Consider the following 23,552-nt stretch of genomic DNA (forward strand, 5'->3'; position numbering starts at 1 on the left):
TGGGGTCTCACCATGTTGGCCAGGAAGGTCTCGATCTCTTGACCCCGTGATCCAGCCACCTCGGCCTCCCAAAGTGCTGGGATTACAGGCATGAGCCATCGCGCCTGGCCCTATACTCCCTTTTTAAATTTTTTTTTTTTTTTTGAGATAGAGGTTCACTCTGTTGCCCAGGCTGGAGTGCAATGATGTAGTCTTAGCTCACTGTAACCTCCGCCTCCCAGGTTCAAGCAATTCTCCTGCCTCAACTTCCTGAGTAGCTGGGATTACAGGCGCATGCCACCACACCTGGCTGATTTTTGTATTTTTAGTAGAGATGGGGTTTCACTGTGTTGGCCAGGCTGGTCTTGAACTCCTGAGCTCATGATCTGTCTGCCTCAGCATCCCAAAGTGCTGGGATTACAGGTGTGAGCCACTGCACCTGGCCCCCCCTCCTTTTTTTTTTTTTTTTTTTTTTGGAGACAGGGTCTTCCTCTGTTGCCCAGGCTTCAGTGCAGTGGCATGATCGTGGCTCACCACAGCCTTGGACCCCAGGCTGCCTCAGCTCACTGCAACCTCTGCTTCCCAGGTTCCATGATTCTCGTGCCTCAGCCTCTGAAGTAACTGGGAGTACAGGTGCACACCACCACACCTGGCTAATTTCTGTATTTTTAGTAGAGATGAGGTTTCACCATGTTGGGTAGGCTGGTCTCAAACTCCTGGCCAACATGGTGACCCACCTGCCTTGGCTTCCCAAAGTGCTTCATATTGTTAGCCCTAATTCTAGTCGAATTCCATAGCGTTCTACTTCTTTATTTTTATTTTTTTATTTTTGAGGCGGAGTCTCGATCTGTACCCCAGGCTGGAGCGCAGTGGTGTGATCTCGGATCACTGCAGCCTCCACCTCCTGGGTTCAAGCAAGTCTCTGCCTCCGCCTCCTGAGTAGCTGGGATTACAGGTGCCTGCCCCAACGCCTGGCTAATTTTTGTATTTTTAGTAGACACGGAGTTTCATCATCTTGGCCAGGCTGGTCTTGAACTCCTGACCTTGTGATCTACCCGCCTCGGCCTCCCAAAGTGCTGGGATTACAGGCGTGAGCCACCGCGCCCGGCCACAATCTTCTTTCAGGTCATATTTGGATCTCCATTTTTTCTACAGTGAGAACTCTGGTAACAACATAAATAAATGCATTCATTTGTTCAGTTGTACAATATATGCATAATGAAAATTATAATACCAATAGTATTTCCAGCTACAAACCTACTAAGTTTGATTTAACATTTCTTTGCAATTTTTTTGTGTGCTTACATATAGGCTACTAACGTTGTGCAGTCTAAAATTACTTAAGTATCTTTTTCTCGCCAGGAACAGTGGCTCACGCCTGTAATCCCAGCACTTTGGGAGGCCAAGGCAGGGGGATCACGAGGTCAGGAGTTCGAAACCAACCTGGCCAACATGGTGAAACCCCGTCTCTACTAAATATATAAAAATTAGCTGGGCGTGGTGGCAGGCACCTGTAGTCCCAGCTGCTTCGGAGGCTGAGGCAGGAGAATCACTTGAACCTGGGAGGTGGAGGTTGCAGTGAGCCAAGACCATGCCACTGTACTCCAGCCTGGGTGATAGAGTCAGACTCTGTCTTAAAAAAGAAAAATCTTTTCCTTTTATATCTTTTTTCTCTTTCTCTTTCTGTGGTAAAATTATTGGTGTAATAGTCAATTAAATTTATGTATTCTTATTGTATTCAGTTCTACTTCCCACCCCTCATCCTTGTTGATTTTATTTTATTTTTAGAATATATTAAACATTAATATGGTTCAAAAAGAAAAATCTACATTTTATAATTGCAGTAATATTTGATTTAGGAAAGAAAAAAATGGATGATAAACCCATTGAGGTTTTACTCAGAGAGTATACTCAAAAGTCTGAGTTCTTGTCCTTCCCTTCCATTATCATTAGCTTTTAGTTTGTCTTAGTTGTCTTCATTTTTGCAGGTATAAGCAGATACATATTATATATATATTATATATTATATATATTTTATATATATTACATATATTTCATATATTATATATATTATATATAATATATTATATATAATATGTTATATATATTATATGTTATATATTACATATTATATTATGTTATATATATTATATATTATATGTTATATATATTATATATTATATATATGTTATATATATTATATATATTATATATTATATGTTATATATTACATATTATATATTATATGTTATATATATTATATATTATATATGTTATATATATTATATATAAAACATATATATTCTCATTTCCCCTTTCTTGTATAAAAGATAGCATAGTATCCATGCTGCTGTACTTTTAAATACTCTTTTGTATCTTGTTTTTATAGAGATGTTTCTTATTTTTATAGCTTTGTTACATGTTGTGTAGATTCCATAGGTTTTTGGCCAATATCCTATGTCTGAGCATTTAGGCTGTTTCCAGTGTGTCAGTTTCACAGATAATGTTGCAACCAGTAACCTGTGTATTTGCTTTCCATATTACTTATGGAGATGTACCATTGGGTTAACTTCCTGGAACTGATACCTGGCATGTCTAAAACAGGGCATAGTTTTCCCAAAACTTTTTCACTTTCATTTGCCAGTATTGAATGGCACCATTATCTATCCTATTACTTATGCAGAAATAAAGATATCTTCATTTCCTCTCATGTCTAGTTTGTCAGCAAATGCAAATTATGTATTCTTAGCCTTTCATTTTTTTCTACCTTCATTTTCTTACAGATCTTCTTAGTTGGTTTATTATACTAGCCTCCTAACTAGTCTCATTTGTCTCCTAATACTCCCTACTGCTACTAGACGTGTCTTTCATAAAGCCAAAGGTTTGTTCATTTCACCCAGACCTTCCTTTGTCCAGACCTTCCATTTCCTGGCCTCTACCTACTTCTGTAGCCTAATCTCTAACCACTTCTAACCATACTGAACTACTTGTAGATTCCCCAGACATATCCTGTCCTATCAAGCCTCTTTTGCACTGGAATGCCTTTTTTTTTTTACCTTCTACATTTCTTTCTTTCTTTCTTTTTTAACCATTTTTGTGGAGAATGGGGTCACGCTTGTTACCAGGCAGATCTCAAACTCCTGGGCTCAAGTGATCCTCCTGCCTCTGCCCACCTAAGTGCGGGGATTACAGACATGAGCCACCGCATCCAGGCCACATTTCATTTTAATAACCTTCAAGCAAGACTTTTTGCTAGGTCAGATGTAGTTCCCCTGTTTACCCTTACCATCCTGCGCTTACCTACATTGACTTGTCTTTTTTTCCCTGAGACTTTGGGCTCCTGTGGACTTTTGGACTCCTATGGACAGGGCATTCCTTCAATTCTGCTTTCTTGGCACAGCCTGGAGCATGGTAGACACTCAGTAGTTTGTGAATATGTGAATAAATGTGATCTGATTACCGATATCTTTTTTAAAAAGTCTCTTTAGGTATTCATTTACATGTTCACTGCAAAAAATCCAAACTGCACAGAGGCATATATAAAGTGAACGTTTTCCATTACCCCATCTCAGTGTCTAGTGGGAACTATGGTTAATAGTTCAATATTGGCAAGAAAAACACAAAATAGATTTTCCAGTTACTATAGAATAAAAATGTTCACTATTTTGTTCTTATAGATCATCTCTTTTCCCTTTAGGCAATGATAGTAAGAAATGCTAAAGATACAGCTCATACAAAAGCAGAATGGAATATTCTGGAAGAAGTAAAGCATTCCTTCATCGTGGATTTAATTTATGCCTTTCAGACTGGTGGAAAACTCTACCTCATCCTTGAGTATCTCAGTGGTCAGTACACAGAGTTTGGAGTAATTATTTGCATTTGCTCCAGAAACTGGGTCAAAATGTTATTTTTCAATGGAAAAATACTTTTTCCCATTATGATCAAATAGTGCTTAAAATTGATGAGTACGCTGAAGTGCAAAATTCAGATATGACCAAATGTTTCTTTTGGCAGACAAATATGGAGGAAACTGAAGATTTTTTTCCCTCATCTGTAAAATTTTATCTTAATTCCTTTATAATCAGTCACTTAACAGAAAAACAAATACCTAAGTGATGTAGAGCCATCAAATTGTACTGGGGTAAGATACTGTAATTTAAATAATTGGGAGGATTATTTAACATACTGACTATTTTTGGAATTGGGTCTTTAAACAAGAGTTTTTAGTTTATTGTAGCCTTAATGATGGGGTGTGTAGCTTATAATGGAAATCATCCACATTTGCTAGGGCCTACCACCTCATAGGAACTTGTTGCTTCCATATCATTTCTAGATCACTGGTATCTATTTCTTTTTTCTTTTGAGATGGAGTTTCGCTCTTGTCGCATAGGCTGGAGTGCAATGGTGTGATCTTGGGTCACTGCAACCTCTGCTTCCTGTAGTTCAAGCGATTTTCCTGCCTCAGCCTCCCGAGTAGCTGGGATTACAGGCATGTGCCACCATGCCCGGCTAATTTTTGTATTTTTAGTAAAGATGGGGTTTCACCATGTTGGTCAGGCTGGTCTCGAACTCCTGACTTCAAGTGATCCACCTGACTCGGCCTACCAAAGTGCTGGGATTACAGGTGTGAGCCACTGCACCCGGCCACAGGTATCTATTTCTAGCAAACACAGTTCAGTTCTCTGAGAAAGATTTTGCAGTAACATGTAACATGGAACAGAAAGGTGCAGAATGTAGCAACTTTTTTGTGACTATTGCCACTGGAAAACCTTTTTTTTGTGTGTGAAGATGGAGTTTCACTCTTCTCGCCCAGGCTGGAGTGCAGAGGCGTGATCTCGGCTCACCACAACCTCTGCCTCCCAGGTTCAAGTGATTCTCCTGCCTCAGCCTCCCATTTAGCTGGGATTACAGGCATGCACCACCACACCAGGCTATTTTTTTGTATTTTTAGTAGAGCTGGGCTTTCACCATGTTGGCCAGGCTGGTCTTCAACTCCTGACCTCAGGTGATCTGCCCGCCTTGGCCTTCCAAAGTGCTGGGATTACAGGTGCGAGCCACCGTGCCCACCCAGAAAAACTTTATTTTGACATAATTTCATATTTAAAAAGTTTTAAGAGTAGTATAACGAATTCCTATGCTAGGCTCAGTGGCTCATGCCTGTAATCCCAGCACTTTGGGAGGCCAAGGTGGGTGGATCATGAGGTCAGGAGTTTGAGACCACTCTGGTCAACATAGTGAAACTCTGTCTCTACTAAAAGTAGAAAAGTTAGCTGGGCATGGCGGTGTGCTCCTGTAATCCCAGCTCTTTGGGAGGCTGAGGCAGGAGAATCGCTTGAACCTGGGAGGCGGAGGTTGTGGTGAGCTGAGATCGCACCACTACACTCCAACCTGGACAACAGAGCGAGACTCAGTCACACACACACAAAAAAAGAATTCCTATATATCTCTCACCTGGATACCTGGGTTCCCCAAATGTTACCATTTCACCACATTTATTTTGTTTTATCCTTCTATGTATATGTATATATGTGTATACATATATACATGCATGCATGCATAATTTTTTGAACTGTTTGAGAGTGTTACAGACATGATTTCCCTTTACCCCTAAAATTTCAGTGTATGTTTTCTTTCTTTTCTTTTCTTTTTTTTTTTTTTTTTTTTGAGATGGAGTATCACTCTGTCGCCCAGACTGGAGTGCAGTGGCGCAATCTCAGGCTCACTACAACCTCTGCCTGCCGAGTTGGGATTACAGGCACCCACCACCACGCCCGGCTAATTTTTGCATTTTTAGTAGAGATGGGGTTTCACCATGTTGCCCAGGCTGGTCTCGAACTCCTGACCTTAGGTGATCCACCCGCCTCAGCCTCCCAAAGTGCTGGGATTACAGGTGTGAGCCACTGCGCCCAGCCTATTCAGTGTATATTTTCTAAAATCAAGGACAGTATCTTACATAACTATACTAAAATGATCAGAAATAGGAAATTAACTTTGATGCAATTATAACTCTCCTTAGTTTCCTTTAATCTGGAACATTTCCTCAGTCTTTCTTTGACTTTCATGATGTTGACATTTTTGATTAGTACAGGCCAGTTAGTTTGTAGAAATGCTTTGGGTTTAGCTGATGTTTTGTTAGTATTAGATTCAGGTTATGCAATGTTGGCAGGACCATTGAACTGACATTGTGTACTCCTTAATGCATCAGATCAAGAGGTACATGATTATTTATATCTTTGTCCCATTACTTGTGATGTTAACTTCAGTCACATGTATAAGGTGGTGTCTGCCGGTTTTTTCCCTGGTGACATTTTTGCCTTTGTATTTAATAAGTATCTTTTGAGGAGATACTTTGAGATTATTTAAATACCTTCCATCAAACTTTCATGTTCAGTTTTGTTCTTGTTGCTGTTGTTGTTTTTTGAGACGGAGTCTCACTCTGTCGCCCAGGCTGGAGTGCAGTGGCAGGATCTCAGCTCACTGCAACCTTCACCTCCCAGGTTCAAGTGATTCTCCTGCCTCAGCCTCCCGGGTAGCTGGGATTACAGGCAGGCACCACCACACCCAGCTGATTTTTTTAGTTTTAGTAGAGATGGGGTTTTGCCATGTTGGCCGGGCTGGTCTTGAACCCCTGACCTCAGGTGATCTGTCTGCCTTGCCTTCCCAAAGTGCTGGGATTACAGGCGTGAGCCACTGCGCCCAGCCCACATTCAGTTTTGACATCCATTGATTCTTGCCTGCAACAATTAATTGTGATGTTTGCCAAGTAATTTTTCTTATTCCGTCATGCCTTCTTCATTTATTACTTGGCATTCTACCGTAATAAAGAACTTTCTCTTCTTCCCCATTTAAAAAATTTATGTATTCATTTATTTATGTCATTGTGGGCTTAGGGATTCTAATACCATTCAATGTGATATAACCCTTTATTATCATTATTTATTTTGATACTCAAATTGTGCCATGTTTTTTACTAGGCCACTGCCAGGTTCATACTGTTTATTTAAGGGTTCTGAAAATACGAAATATGAGCATTCACTAAAATTAGTGAGGGTGATTTAATTGTAGACTATCATTTTTCTACTTATGGGTAAAATGTTAAAGAGTTTTTAATCAAGATTTTTTTTTTAACCTCAGGTCTGGAATCTACAAATATTTCAAAGTTTCTAGATATAAAACCAGGAATTCCAAGGCAGTTCTAGTTTTTAAACATATGTGTGTCACAGAAGAATAAGAATGCTACTAAAAATAGAATCCTGAGGACTTAGTTTTAAAACCTATAATTTTTAGCATCTGTTTTTCATGTTTAAGGGGCTGATGTCTTTTAATTATGGTTAGAAGGAAAGCACAAACTCTCTCATTAGAAGTGGGTTGGGAATAAATACTGTTTTATTTCTTTTTTTTTTTTTTTCCTTTTTTTTTTGAGACGGAGTCTCGCTCTGTCGCCCAGGCTGGAGTGCAGTGGCGCCATCTCGGCTCACTGCAAGCTCTGCCTCCCGGGTTCACGCCATTCTCCTGCCTCAGCCTCCCGAGTAGCTGGGACTACAGGCGCCCGCCACCACGCCCGGCTAATTTTTTTTTTTTTAGTAGAGACGGGAGTTTCACCGTGTTAGCCAGGATGGTCTTGATCTCCTGACCTGGTGATCCGCCCGCCTCGGCCTCCCAAAGTGTTGGGATTACAGGCGTGAGCCACCGCGCCTGGCCATATTGTTTTATTTTTAATGTTTTTTCTTTTTCTTTACAGGAGGAGAACTATTTATGCAGTTAGAAAGAGAGGGAATATTTATGGAAGACACTGCATGGTAAGTGAACTTTGTGTGGTTGCAAAGATTCAGGTAATTACAAGCAAAGCCCCATTCCCACTATGGGCAGCCACATGATTCAGTAAATTGATCTGGAGCCAGTCACTCACTCAGGATTTCACGGGCGAGAAGCAGTTTTGGGACTGGGCGGCTATGGAGGTCACATCACTTCTTTGCCCTTAGGCTTGAGTGGAGCGCTCTTCACACCAGTTGTTCCTAACAGAACCATTCTCATTGCTGCTTTCTTTCCTTGAATTGGTGAGCTGCCTGCCTTGACTGTGGGTGAGTGTGGTTTTCCAGTGAACCTTTATGTGTGGAACAATGGAAATTATCAGAAATCATCTCCTTTTTTTTTTTAGGCTTTCTATTTCTCAAGGTGCAGTCTTAGGGAGCTGATAAGCCTGGCATATCATCTGTGGTCTGATTATATAGTCAGGATGGGATTTACCCTCCTATTTCTAAACATGTCATCTGCTTCAAATGAAAAATATGCACATCATTTTGTGAAGCAACAATATTGGATCACAATAAATCAGTTTATCCTACACATTAATTTAATAGAAAACAACACTTAAATGTTTTTTCTACCTTAATTACCAAAACTGCATTCCATTGTTTAATTTCAGGCCTTTTCTAACACGGAAGCTGCATTTAAGAGCCTTAGGGATGAAGTGCCCTTTTGTGGAGGAGGCTCACTGAGCGGTGTTGGAGGCTGTGTTTGTGGTCGTGCTGGCTGTGAAACTGCCTCAGTCCTTCCTCTAGGACACATCCTCTCCATCCTGGAATAATCTGCAGGATTGCAACATTGTTAAGCAGCCAGTATTGCGGTGCCTTGTGCTTTTCACATCCAGACAGGGTTGATTCAGCCCTTTATTCTTTTGAGGTAGATAAATTTGGGTGTCACACAGTTTATCGTTGTGGGCTGGCTGGCTGGAGGGAGGGCAGATACTGTGGGCCTTAGCTGTCTATAAATATGTAGCTGTATTAAGTAAGGGATGAGTGGGCTTCTAAGGGTCAGGTTATAAGATACCTTTTGAAATCAAGATTTGATCTGTAGAATAACAACGTTCCTATTTCCTATGGGATTTTAAAGTTGAGTGTGGATGGGAGAAATTTGTTTTGAAATGAATGACTATTAGCTTAATTCCTACAGACAGAACAAAACATGACCAATGGCAGTTTAGCATATTCTGGACATCTTTGCAATTTTAGCAGTATGTTCTAATGGCAAAATAAAGCACTTTATAGTTTCACTAAAATGAGTGAAACATAAATGTCCCCATGCCTTTTGGCAGCATCCTGTGCCATCTCTTCTTCCCATACATCCCTGTACCCCACTAATTTGGTCTTTGGTGCATATCTGTTTCTTTCAAGGAATTTTGTTCCATACATAAACTGTTTTGGATAGATTACACTCTTTTTAATTTTGTTAAATCACTTTTGTTTCCAGCTTTTACTTGGCAGAAATCTCCATGGCTTTGGGGCATTTACATCAAAAGGGGATCATCTACAGAGACTTGAAGCTGGAGAATATCATGCTTAATCACCAAGGTGGAGACATACCGTAAACAATTCTATAGTAAATAATCATCTTAAAATCCTCCCACACAGGTCATGGCCATTTTCAAAGCCCCATAGTCATCTCTCTATTTTGTATATTTCCTCCCTCAGAATTTATGGCATCATAGTACTTGCTGATGTTTTAAGTCTTTAGGTAATTACACTTGGTGAGAGTAAAAGAAGTTGAGGATAATAGTTGCTCAATTGCCTTTTTTAGTTTAATCCTTACTCTATAGTTTTTCATGTTTTTGGAATCCTTACATAAAATGTTGTATAATGTTTTAGACTATAAAAGCCAGTCTAAACATTAATTTTGGCTTGTTACTTAAATTGAAAAGTGAATCTTAATTATATAAGTTGAGTTTTAGTAATGAAAATATGTAATTATTGGCTGGGTGCCGTGGCTCACACCTGTAATCCCAGCACTTTGGGAGGCTGAGGCGGGCAGATCACCTGAGGTCAGGAGTTCAAGACACCTGGCCAACATGGTGAAACCCCATCTCTACAAAAAAAAAAAAAAAAAATTGCCGGGCATGATGGTGGATGCCTGTAATCCCAGCTACTCAGGAAGGCTGAGGTGGGAGAATCGCCTGAACCCAGTAGGCGAAAGTTGCAGTGAGTCAATATCGTGACATTGCACTCCAGCCTGGGCAACAGAGCGAGACTCCATCTCAAAAAAAAGAGAAAAGAAAAAGAAAATATGTAAATATTAGAAGCTATGCTTCTTACAGTAGGTTTTATTAATGCTGGAAAAAGGATTGAAATTGAACCAAAGTATTTGATAAAACTTTGGGAATATGACGTTTAATAGGCATCAGGTTACTCTTTTTTTTTTTTTTTTTTTTTGAGATGGGGATCTCACTCTGTCACCCAGGCTGGGATACAGTGGCATGATTACAGCTCACTGCAACCTCCGCCTCCCAGGCTCAAGTGATCCTCCCACCCCAGCCCCTCAAGTAGCTGGGGCTACTGTGGCACACCACCACGCCTGGCTAATTTTTGGTATTTTTTGTAGAAATGGGGTTTCATCATGTTGCCCAGGGTGGTCTCAAACTCCTGAGCTCAATTGATCTGCCTGCCTCGGCTTCCCAAATTGCTGGGATTACAGGCATAACCCACCTCCCCCACTGCCAGAATCAGTTTATTCTTGCTGTTTGTTTGCAACAACAAACATAAACATCAGAGAGACCGATAATCTATACAACTATAGATATAACACCGTGAGCCTTGACTACAACTGCATGCTGCTACAGACAGCTCAATTTATGCTAATCTGGGCTGTGGGTAGACTTGGCAATTCACTCATACCCCAAAGGAGCAACCAGATGACCCAGGGTATCTAGAAGGTGGTAGCAGCTGCTAATCCTTAGATGTCTACAGAATAATCCATGAGGTAGTTAATTGTTTCAAACTCTTAGAGAATGATGTATGAACAACTGAGGCTCATATAAACATTCCAGATTATACTCCTCCACCCACCTGTTTTTTTTTTTTTTAAGGAGAAATGATATACTTAACTGAATAGATCATGGGAATCAGCGTCTCTTCCTTCCTCTCATCAACACCTCCTCACTCCCCAAAACCTGGTTCTGATCTGAATTCTAAGTCACAGGATAGAATAGGGGAGTGATAGAATAGTTGACTTCTCCTTTCATTTATAAGGTTGAGTGTATCAGATGGTTCTGTGAAAATAAAGGCCATACTTCTGTATCAGAGTGTAGTATATGTTTACATTTGAATCAATAGGTCATTGTGCCTTTTCTGTGAAATGAACCTCAAATACTAGAGCCCCTGAGGTTGTTGAACCACTTGTTATGACAGTCCAGTAAAGAAAGCTAAAGTTGAACTGAAATGATCTTTGTATAAGGTGGTAAGTTTTTTACTTTCTGGATCAGCGATGATTGATTCATACTATCTAGCAATTTTCTTTCTTTCCCCTAATTGGTAGCATTGGGCAGAATGAGCTACCTTGTTATAGTGACTTTCTGAGACCATTTTAAGAACTCTTCACAGTTCACTGTGATAAAAGCTATATATTTGAAGTACTATCTCACACCTTTGTTTAAAAGGTACAGAATATGTTTATTAGGGTCCGTGTACTTAAACTAGACTTCATAAAACAGTTTTTCCAGGATTTTTCTTTTTCAGGATGGTAGAGGATTCTGTGTATACTTAAAGCTAGAGCCTTAAACAGGTTATTTCACTTTTTTCTCTATCTTTATTTTCTCTTTACCAGATAGATTGTATCTTTGGCAAATGTGACTTTGCCCTAGCCTTAAACAGTTAGCATCCCATTTTATGGATGGTACCTTGTTCTTGACATCTGCAAGAAAAGTTTGAGGCAAGAAAAGTTAAATGGAAGGATAGATTAAGGTGTTATATGACATGTTCAAACACTGCACATACTTAGAATTCTGAGAATAATCATGCTGTAATCTTTCATTGCAGGTCATGTGAAACTAACAGACTTTGGACTATGCAAAGAATCATTCATGACGGAACAGTCACACACACATTTTGTGGAGCAATAGAATACATGTGAGCTGCATGTTAAACATAATTGGTTTGGAGGTAATAGCTAATTTTACCTGTTTTAAGGAATAGTATCTGTTTTCTGTACCCTCATTGACTCTGTATATTGTTTTTAAAATTCTAATTCACATGATATGCCAATGGGGGCATTTTTAAGCATATTATTTTCCTCATTGTACGGCCCCTGAAATCTTGATGAGAAGTGGCCACAATTGTGCTGTGGATTGGTGGAGTTTGGGAGCATTAATGTATGACATGCCAACTGGAGCAGTAGGTGCACAGTTAAAAGCTGCATGTATTATGGTCTATGCTGAGTCACTGTAGCAAGAGACCTGTCCTGTGCTTTCTGAAAATGTTACCAATGGAGTTTTCAAAGCCCAAAGATTTGTTATTAGCAGTTTAACACTAATAATGCTGTATGATTATATGGGATCCCATACTTTGAGAAACATTTTCGTTGAAATGATCTGTGTCATGGCAGGCCTGTGAAATAGATGTTGAACAGATAATGCTCTTATTTTTATAAATGGAGAAATTGAAGCATAAAATCACATAGCTCACTTATTATCACACAGCAAGTTAATGGTGGAAACACAGGCTTCCTTCCAGGACACTGCTACTTCCTCTGTCCTGTTGCTTAAAAACTGCACGTCTGCCAGGCACAGTGGTGCATGCCTGTAGCCCAAGCTACTCAGGAGGCTGAGGTGGGAGGATCATTTGGGCTAAGGATTATTAATAGAATCTAGCCTTGACAAGAGACCCTGTCTCTAAAACAAAATAAAGGTCTTTAGCAGTTAGCCCATTTCACAGCATACATTTCTGATCTCCATGCATAACTAATTCAGGAAATGGATATGGTTATTTAAAATTTGTTTCTTATATACTAATACTTTTCACTCCCTGCTAATATTTTTCACTTGTCTTCTACTCTTAGCCTCCATTTACTGGGGAGAATAGAAAGAAAACAATTGACAACATCCTCAAATGTAAACTAATTTGCCTCCCTACCTCACACAAGAAGCCAGAGATCTGCTTAAAAAGGTAAGGTTCTTAAATGGTCACTGACAGTATAAGATTCAATGACTAGGATTTAACTAGATAGAATTTAATGTATATTTTGAATAATATATAGTGAACAAAAAAAGTCTTCAATTTTTGAAGGCGAAGTACAGATTTGTTTAACGACTTTCTTTTCATATTCTTTTTTTTTAAATTCTTTTTTTTTTTGAGACAGAGTCTCGCACTGTCACCCAGGCTGGAGTGCAGTGGTGCGATCTTGGCTCACTGCAGCCTCAGTCCCCCAGGTTCAAGCGATTCTCCTGCTTCAGCCTCTCGAATAACTGGGATTACAGGCGCCCGCCACCATGCCCCGCTATTTTTTGTATTTTTAATAGAGACAGGGTTTCACCATGTTGGTCAGGCTGGTCTGGAACACCTGACCTCAGGTGATCCACCTGCCTTGGCCTCTTAAAGTGCTGGGATTACAGACCCTTAAACAATTATTCAGTAGTAATTAGTAAACTATATCTTTTTTTCTTTTCTCTTTTTTCTGAGATGGAGTCTTGCTTTGTCCTCCAGGCTGGAGTGCAATGGCATGATCTTGGCTCACTGCAACCTCTGCCTCCCAGGTTCAAGTGATTCTCCTGCCTCAGTCTCCCTAGTAGCTGGGATTACAGGCGTGCGCCACCACGCCAGGCTACTTTTTGTATTTTTAGTAGAGACGGGGTTTCACCATGTTGGCCAGGCTGGTCTCGAATTCCCAACCTCAGGTGAACCACCTGCCTCAGCCTCCCGAAGTGCTGGGATTACAGGCATGAGCCACCATGCCCGGCCAATAAACTATATTTTCTCAAGGCAAAGTAGACAAGCAGAGTCTAAAAAGGAAAAAAATCAGTTTGACTAAGGTTCTTTATCCAGGCTTTTTTATCCTCTTTAAAGCTACTGAAAAGAAATGCTGCTTCTCATCTGGGAGCTGGTCCTGGGGATGCTGGAGATGTTCAAGTAGGTATTGGCATCTTTGGTGTTTTGTGGGGGAGATAATGCTAGTTTTATGTATTTCTGAGGGTTATATGTAGTTGCTTATAAGTTAGCTTATTTTGTGACTTGTAACTTCAAAAAGGTGATTAATTTATCAATCCAGCAAAGTCTATTCCCCTCAACTTTTCTTTCTGCTTTTTTTTCCTAGGCTCATCCATTCTTTAGACACATTAACTGGGAAGAACTTCTGGCTCGAAAGGTGGAGCCCCCATTTAAACCTCTGTTGGTAAGTATACATGAAAGCTTATAATTGGGTGCAGTGGCTCACGCCTGTAATCCCAAAACTGTAAAGGGCTGAGGTGGGAGGATTGTTTGAAGCCAGGAGTTCAAGACCAGCGTGGGCAACATAACAAGACTCCATCTCTACAAAACATTTAAAAGTCAGCTGGGTATGGTGGCATGTGCCTGTAAGTCCCAGCTACTTGCGAGGCTGAGGCAGGAAGATCGCTTGAGATTTTTTTAGAGTAAGAAAAATCTCAGAGCAGACAGAAACGTTATTTTTATTAGCAGTTCAAAGATCTCTGGTTTATCCTCTCTTCAGCATCTTTGTTTTTATTATTTATTTATTTTATTTTGAGACGGGCTCTCACTCTGTCACCCAGGATGGAGTGCAGTAGCACGATCACAGTTCAATGCAGCCTTGACCTCCCCAGGCTCAGGTGATTCTCCCACCTCAGCTTCCTGAACAGCTGCGACTACAGACACATGTCACCATGCCTGGCTAATTTTTTTGTATTTTTTTGTAGAAACGGTTTCACCATGTCGCCCAGGCTGGTCTCGAACTCCTGGGCTCAAGTGATCCACCCACCTCAGCCTCTCAAAGTGCTGGGATTACAGGTGTGAGCTTCTGCACCCAGCCAAGCATCTTTTATTTTTGTACTATCTTTTAAAGAACTAAAGCCAGTGGCAATTGACTGTATTAGCTATTTTTAAGTCAGTTACCTAAGACAATTAAATATTTCGGGTAGTTGGGACCTTTCTTTTTTTGGTTTGTTTTATTTTGCTTAATTTAACCATTTTAAATATGATTCTTTGGGAATTTTTTCTTCAAAATATAGAATATACGTGCATTAGTTTGCTAGGCTTGCTGCGACAAAGTACCACAAACCGGGTGGCTTAGACAACAGAAATTTATTATCTCATAGATTTGGAGACTAGAAGTTCTAGATCACGTTGTTAAAAGTTGGTTTCTTTGACAACCGTGAGAAACTGTATGTTCCATGCCTCTCCCCTGGCTTCTGGTGGTTTGCTGGTAATCGTTGTCATTCTTTGGCTTGTAGGTGCATCACCCGGATCTCTGCCTTCACGTTCACATGGTGTTCTACCTGTGTGCGTATCTGTGGCCAAATTTCCCCTTTTTCTAAGGATACCAGGCATATTGGATTAGGGTTCCTCTCTACTCCAGTAGGACCTCATCTTCGCTCATTACATCTGCAATAACCCTTTCCAAATAAGGTCACATTCTGAGGAACTAGAGGTTAGAGTTTCAACATATGAAATTTTTTGGGGGGTGGGTAAGGCACACGATTCAATCCATAACAATATGTTTATAAGTAAATGAGTTAGTGTGTTAGTTATTGTCTTTCTCCCACTTCAGAATCTGAGAAAACAGTTTCTTTTTCCATTCCTTGGGATGTAGGTGGAGGAGGAGGAGGAGGATGATAGTGATTATTTTTTGGTCATGGAGCATAATGTGACCCACTTTAAAAAACAACAAACAATTGTAAGGAGGATGACTGTCATACACCTACTGCACAGCTTAAAAATGATTAGGTCATCTTGTTTAAACATAACTGCCATCCCACCATCACACCTAAGAAGTTGAGTTTCCCCAGTTTTTTTTTTTTTGAGATAGGGTCTTTCTGTGTTGCCCAGGCTGGAGTGCAGTGGCATGATAGTGGCTCATGGCAGCCTCAACCTCCCAGGCTCAAGGGATCCTCCCATATAGCTGGGACCACAGGGGTGCATCACCACACCCAGCTAATTTTTTGAATTTTTCTAGAGATGAGGTCTCCCTGTGTTGCCCCACCTAGTTTTTTTGTTGTTGTTGTTCCATTCTTTTTTTTTTCTCCTGTTTGTAAGGATTTAATCAAGGTCTGTATATAGTTTGATTACTATGTCTCTTAAGTCTCTTTTCATTTATAGATTCCCCTAATGATTTATTGAAGAAACTGGGTCATTTGTCCTGTAGAATTCTCAAATTTTGATTTTGCTGATATTATCCCCATAGGTGTCATTGCCCATGTTCATCTGTTCCCTGAATTTCCAAAAACTGGTAGTTAAATTTAGGTGGTTGATTTGATTCAGATTAAACTCTCGGTATTGCATATGCTTTGATCAGGAGGCATAATGTGTAGTTGTGTGTGTGTGTGTGTTTAGTGATGTTAGTGGTCACTGATCATTGCCTGTGTCAGCATTTCACTACCAGGGTAATTTGGCAATGTCTGGAGACACACTGATTGTCACAACTTGGGGGAGGGAATGCTATAGGTACCTTCAGGGGTAAGAGTCAGCACAGCACAGCCCCCTACAGCAAAGTATTAATAGGCCTAAAATGTCAGTAGCCCTGAGGTTGAGAAACTCTGGCCTACTTTTATAATTTCATCAGGTGTTTGTGAAATGGTTTTATTCTGTTATTTCTTCTTTCTTTGTTAGCTGGAATTCTTTCATAAAGAGAAACTCTTTGAACAGTTAGTTACACAAGGTATAGTTCATACAGGAAAGGCAGGATGTATGTTTGATTCTTTCCTAGTTTTCAAAATAATGAATTAGTTCCCTAGCATCTTCCAAAATTGACCAATGAACTTTGTGTGTGTGTTTTTTCTTTTTTAGTATATTATGAACTTACACGTTTTAACATATTTGTGTTTCGTTTGATTGCAGTTATTTTTATTTTTATTTATTCATTTATTGTTTTGAGGCAGGGTCTTACTCTGTCACCCAAGCTGTAGTGCAGTGGTATAATCTCTGCCCACTGCAGCCTTGACTTCCCGGCCTCCAGCAATCCTCCCACCTCACCCTCTTGAGTAGCTGGGACCACAGGTACACCACCACGCCCAGCTAATTTTTGTGTTTCTGGTAGAGACAGGGTTTTGCCATGTTCACCAGGCTGGTCTTCAAATCCTGAGCTCAAAAGCAATCCACCTGCCTCTGCCTCCCAAAGTGTTGGGATTATAGGCGTGAGCCACCGCACCTGGCCGTTATTTTTATTGATGCTCATTTTTTCCCTTCGTTGAATGCTGGGTGCGTCTTCATATTGGGTTCTGAGTCCTTTTGACGAGCACGTTGTCTGGTGTTGGACGAGAGAGCAAAATAAGGAAACTGCTGTTCTCTGCTTATCTTTTACATTTTCCCTACACTTGGAATCAGCCATTCCTCCAGGGAGTGCAAGTTCACAGTCTGGGCTCTAAGAGAATTATCAAGTCAATGTGGTCATCTTTTAGTATTAAGTCAGATATTCTAAATTATTATTTACTTCCTAGATTTGGCCCAAGAGTCTAACCAGATATTTTGGGAAAGAGACAAGGAATTACATAAATCAATCTCATGGTTAGAACTGAAGTGATAACTATACTTTCACAAGGGAATATAACTTATAACCCATGCAGAATAGAAAATTATTTTTGCTCCTTTAGATTTCTAAAGGAATGAAATAAGCTGTGGGAAGAAACTTTAACTGGAGCATCTTACCAGTATTATTCATGTTTTAACTCTGCTTCAGTAGTTTTTCAGGTTTATTACAAACCTGCAGTAGCCAACTGAACTAATGATCTCTAAACAGGGATTTAGCCAGTGGACTAAGCACACTGAAGCTTTGTGAGAGAGGAAATTGATATTCACATTTTTTCCAACTCGTTTTGAGCTCAATATATTCACTTTTTTGTTTTGTTTTGTTTTTTTGTTTTTTTTTATTCAGACAGACTCTTGCGCTGTCACCTGGGCTGGTGTGCAGTGGCACAATCTGTGTTTGCGGCAACCTCTTCCTCCCGGGTTCAAGCAATTCTCCTGCTTTAGCCTCCCAAGTAGTTAGGATTACAGGCGCCACCACCACTCCCGGCTAATATTTTGTATTTTTAGTAGAGACGGGGTTTCACTATATTGACCAGGCTGGTCTCGAACTCCTGACCTCATGATCTGCCCGCGTCAGCCTCCCAAAGTGCTGGGATTACAGGCATGAGCCACCATGCCCAGTTGATATAGTCACATTTTTAATAGGAATAACAGTATACTAAAATCTATTTTAATGCATGTTTAAGATTTGAAGATGTAATTTGACTCAGTACTTTCCACCTGCATTTTTTTCTTCATTCTGTGCCTGCTAAGACTATTCTAATACTTTATTATAGTTAACCCCTGCGAAAAGAGCTCCCAGAGCTTACAGTGCATTTGATTGATGTAATATGGACTATTCATTATTTTCTAAATTATTTTGTTTGTATAAAGCAATCTGAAGAGGATGTAAGTCAGTTTGATTCCAAGTTTACACGTCAGACACCTGTCGACAGCCCAGATGACTCAACTCTCAGTGAAAGTGCCCATCAGCTCTTTCTGGTAAGTGAAAGAATTTCCATATAGTTGTGGGAAATTTTAAGTATGAGGATGGGCTCTTCGAGAAGAAAATTCAGTTTGCTTGCTTTGCAGTTCATGTAGGTAACCTCGCCCGCTTTTTTTTTTTTAATAAGCCATGCTCTTATAACTTACTGATATGTACAAAATTGATTTTCATAATCCAACATTTTAGCAATTAGAGTGGGAATGTACAATTCTTTGGAGAGTATGATTCCCTTTTTCGGTTGGGCCACAGAGTTAAAATGATGTTTGGCTTAGCATCTCAACCAAAAATTAAGTCATAGCAGTGGGGGAGAAAAACCTCACTAACTACATGTATTTTATTCCTGAAACAGCTATAGATTTTTGGTACCTTTTTTTTTTTTTTTCTGAGACAGGGTCTCACCTTGCCCAGGCTGGGTGTAGGGTGCAGTGGTGCGATCACAGTTCACTGCAGCTTTGACCTCCCAGGCTCAAGTGATCCACCCATTTCAGCCTCATGAGTACCTGGACTACAGGTGTGTGCCACATCCAGCTAATTTTTAATTTTTTTGTAGAGACAGAGTCTGTTTTACTCCTGGACTCAAGCTGTCTTCCCACCTTGGCTTCCCAAAGTGCCAAAATTATAGGCCTGAGCCATCATTCCTGGCCCTATTTTTGGTACTCTTAACATAAGTAGGGTTTTTTTTTTTTTTGAGTCAGAGTCTCGCTCTGTCGTCAGGCTGGAGTGCAGTGGTGCGATCTCAGCTCACTGCAAACTCTGCCTCCTGGGTTCAAGTGATTGTCCTGCCTCAGCCTACTACAGGCACGCACCACCACTCCCAGTTAATTTTTGTATTTTTAGTAGAGACAGGGTTTCACCATGTTGGCCAGGATGGTCTCGATTTCTTGACCTCGTGATCCACCCGCCTTGGCATCCCAAAGTGCTGGGATTACAGGCATGAGCCACCGCGCCTGGCCAAGTAGGGGATTTTTTAACATTAATTGTGAATATTTGACATCAAAATATATTGGATCATATGTAATAGTGAATTCTCATTGTAGAAATATCTGTATAGATTTATAGCTTGTCTCTTCAGAAAAGTAAAGGTTTTAGATGTTGGCCAACAGAAATGATGGATTTATATCAGATGACCATCAATGCATATTATTTTGCTTAAATATCATATATGCTTATTTTATTACTGTACTTATATGTCACATGAACATGTATCTCATTTTGTATCCTTTTTTTTCTTTTGTCATTCCTTTTTGGACTACCTCTAGGGAGAATAGAATATGGGGAAAGCAATTGTTTCAGAGTGTTTTTTTCCCTCTTTTTGAGTACACTGGATTTGTCACTAACTTAATTCTCAAGCTTTTCTTCCCCACACTGCTCACTATGTAACACAAGTAGTGTTGTATCTTATGGGATGGGAAATAAGCTCTAATAATAAGCTCATGGGGCATGGTGGCTCACACCTATAACCCTGAGGTCAGGAGTTCGAGACCAGCCTGGCCAACATGGTGACACCCCCTCTCTACTAAAAATACAAAAATCAGCCGGGTGTGGTGGCATGTACCTGTGGTACCAACTACTTGGGAGGCTGAGGCAGGTGAATGACTTGAACCCAGGAGGCAGAGGTTGCAGGAGCCAAGATCGTGCCACTGCACTCCAGCCTGGGCGATAGAGTGAGTGAGACTCTGTATCAAATAAAAAAATTAATTAAAAAAATAAAGTTAGCATGGAATGCAAAAGTGTGTAGTACAGTATGGTTTTGAGTAAACAACACCAAATAGTAATAATCCTATAAATTAGTAATATAGAGCATGTAGGCAAAATATAATCTTACAGTATTAATTACATAAGAGATAAAAGATGAGTGAGTGCATGCATGTTTTTAAATTCAAGTTTGATGTGTGCATGATCAAAGTTACGACATCTCTGTTAGTAAAATCTTAGGTTCAGTTAAGGAAATGAGCATGAATCACTTTAATTTTGGCTTTTTTTCCTCTCGTGCTACTGATGTGGAATTTATACCTTTGATTTAACATAGAGACCTCTTCGTCAACTGAACATTGCAAAATTTCAACTTATGTGACAGTTTTCCCCCCACAAAATAGAAGCATTTTATTTAGCTACCAAGAAATCCAAAGTTGTGGTGGTAAAAGTGAGATATTGAAGCTTTCATTGCCAGTTAAAGTATTGTTGAGCTTTTCATAATTACTTAAATTGGCTGTAACTGATGAACAGAGCAATTCTTTTGTTAGGTTGTAGCCAGAATTCTGTACATAAAGTGGGTCTCTTTAAACATTAGTAAAAAAATAGGCCGGGTGCAGTGGCTCACGCCTGTAATCCCAGCACTTTGGGAGGCAGAAGTGGGTGGATCACAAGGTCAAGAGTTCCAGAACAGCCTGGCCAATATGGTGAAACCCCATCTCTACTAGAAATACAAAAATTAGCCAGGCGTGATGGCTGTAGTCCCAGCTACTCGGGAGGCTGAGGCAGGAGAATCACTTGAACCTCGGAGGTGGAGATTGCAGTGAGCCGAGATTGTGCCATTCACTGCACTCCATCCTGGGCGACAGAGCGAGACTCCATCTAAAAAAAAAATATATATATATATATATATATACACACACACACATATATATATGTGTATATATGTGTGTGTATATATGTATATATGTGTGTATATATGTGTGTGTATATGTATATATATGTGTGTATATATGTATATGTGTATATATATACATATGTATATGTATGTGTGTATATATACGTATGTGTATATATGTGTGTATATATTACGTACGTGTATGTGTGTATATATACGTACGTGTATGTGTGTGTATATATACGTACGTGTATATATGTGTGTGTATATATACGTACGTGTATATATGTGTGTGTATATATATATATGTACGTATATATATGTGTGTATATGTATATATAGTGACATCCCACTTATCTGGATAATGTGGTTCTAGCAACCTCATTTCAACAAATATTTCAATTCCTGTTGTAAGACCCCATCACAGAATTAGAGGAAATTCAAAGATGATTAAGGCACAGCCTGTACCTCTTGGTAGTTACGGCTTTAGTCCACTAGAATGTTTGTAAAATTATTGTCTGAAGTTCACATATAACTGTCAGAAATCATATGCACTTTAGAATTGCACTCTTTGGGCCTTCACCCAGAGCTTTGTTGAGTCTTATTTATTGTAACACATAATGCTTACTCATAGATTTTGATAAATAGAAGAGAGGATAGGTGAAGATGGTTAAAAGAATGAATATTGACAGTAAGAGAAATGACAGCTGGTAGCCTAATAGTAAGGCCCAAGAGAGAACTAAAATGAACAAAACTGCATTTTTGCCTATTACAAACGAAGGTTTTTGAAATGTTGATACTTATTCATCAAGAAAATACCAAATTCTAGCTGGGCAGAGATCACACATGCCTATATAGTCCCAGCTACTTGAGGGGCTGAGGCGGGAGAATAGCTTGGCTCCAGGACTTTGAGGCTGTGGTGAGCTATGATATCACCACTGCACTCCAGCCTGGGCAATATAGGGATACCCCGTCTCTTAAAACAAAAAACAAATTCTGTCCAATCATTGCCATAAACCAGAAAGATCACAAGATCTGACTTTGATGCCAAATCAAAAAATTGTTTTTACTTTGACCTAATTATGAGAAACTGTTTTGGGGTGATAAACTTAATTGCTTATATGCCTGTGGCTAGAAACACTAGAAGTTTCTTTACATTTCTCCTAGTATTTAACATCTTTTTTTTTTTTTAATTTTTGAGGTGAAGTCTTGCTCTGTTGTGCAGGCTAGAATGCAGTGATGCGATCTCTGCTCACTGCAACCTCTGCCTCCCAGGTTCAAGTGATTCCCCTGCCTCAGCCTCCCGAGTAGCTGGGATTACAGGCGTGCACCACCATGCACGGCTAATTTTTGTATTCTTAGTAGAGATGGTGTTTCACCACATTGGCCAGGCTGGTCTTGAACTCCTGACCTCAGGTGGTCTGCCTGCCTTGGCCTCTCAAAGTGCTGGGATGACAGGCGTGAGCCACCGTGCCTGGCCATATTTAACATCTTCATATGGAGGCTGAATTTTCCTTTTTTTCGATTCCTGTCAGTAGGGTGGAATTTTGTTTGCTAGCATATCAAGCTCAATAGAATTCTGCTTTCTTGAAGTGTGTGCCTCACGAAATGGCTGGAAAGAAGTTAACAGGTCTAAAAATGAGGTTGAGGACGTGGGAGACTGTACACATTGGTGGTTTTAGGTGTGCATCGCTGTGTAGGTATGTCAGACTGAACAACCCCATTTTCTTGAGATATATGACAAAATGCCATTCTGTAGTCCACTGTTACTGTTCTTTCAGGGTTTTACTTATGTGGCTCCATCTGTACTTGAAGTGTGAAAGAAAAGTTTTCCTTTGAACCAAAAATCCGATCACCTCGAAGATTTATTGGCAGCCCACGAATATCTGTCAGGTATGTCACACTCTTATTTTCACTTTTTTTTTTTACAACCTACAAGAAATTTATGCCAAGTTACATAAATGAAAGACTGTCATATTCTCTTTGGTTGACATAAGCACAGCATCTATATCTTACATTGCAAAGGACTAGTCTGACTAATCTATGATGTTATATGGTTTACCTTCCCTCCTGAAAGTAAGCAGCCACACTGGCAAATGTCTTCTTTATCCATTCACTCAGCATTTATTGTGTACCAAGAGCACCAGCACTACATGCTGCATGTTATGTATGTGTGTATATATATGAGTGTGTATATATATAGTACTATAATACAGGAATTGTCCCTGTCCTGATGAAGCTTACAATTTAGGGGGAGAGTCACAATAGACAAAAGGATATACAAAAATACAATTACAAGTAGTGCTAAGTGCTATGATTTAAAAGGGGAAAGAAAGAATGTAGTGGTAGAGAGCAGAGGAAAAACAAGGGGGCTTCTACTCACAGTGGTCAGAGAAAGGCCTCCCTGGTGTAGTAACATCTAGCAGTGAACAGAAAGAGCCAGCCCTACAAAAATAGGAGGTATAAGAATGTTGCAGGCAGAAGAACAGCAAATGCAAAA

General features: G+C 39.9%; 1 pseudogene; it reads left to right on the forward strand.

Moving 5' to 3' along the window:
- Nucleotides 1–2,320: 2,320 nt before the first annotated feature.
- On the forward strand, nucleotides 2,321–23,301 carry LOC117978076 (ribosomal protein S6 kinase beta-1-like; annotated as a pseudogene).
- The last annotated feature ends 251 nt before the right edge of the window (nucleotides 23,302–23,552 follow it).

Source organism: Pan paniscus, chromosome 19 (assembly GCF_029289425.2).
Source record: "Pan paniscus chromosome 19, NHGRI_mPanPan1-v2.0_pri, whole genome shotgun sequence".
In the NCBI taxonomy this organism is placed as follows: domain Eukaryota; kingdom Metazoa; phylum Chordata; class Mammalia; order Primates; family Hominidae; genus Pan; species Pan paniscus.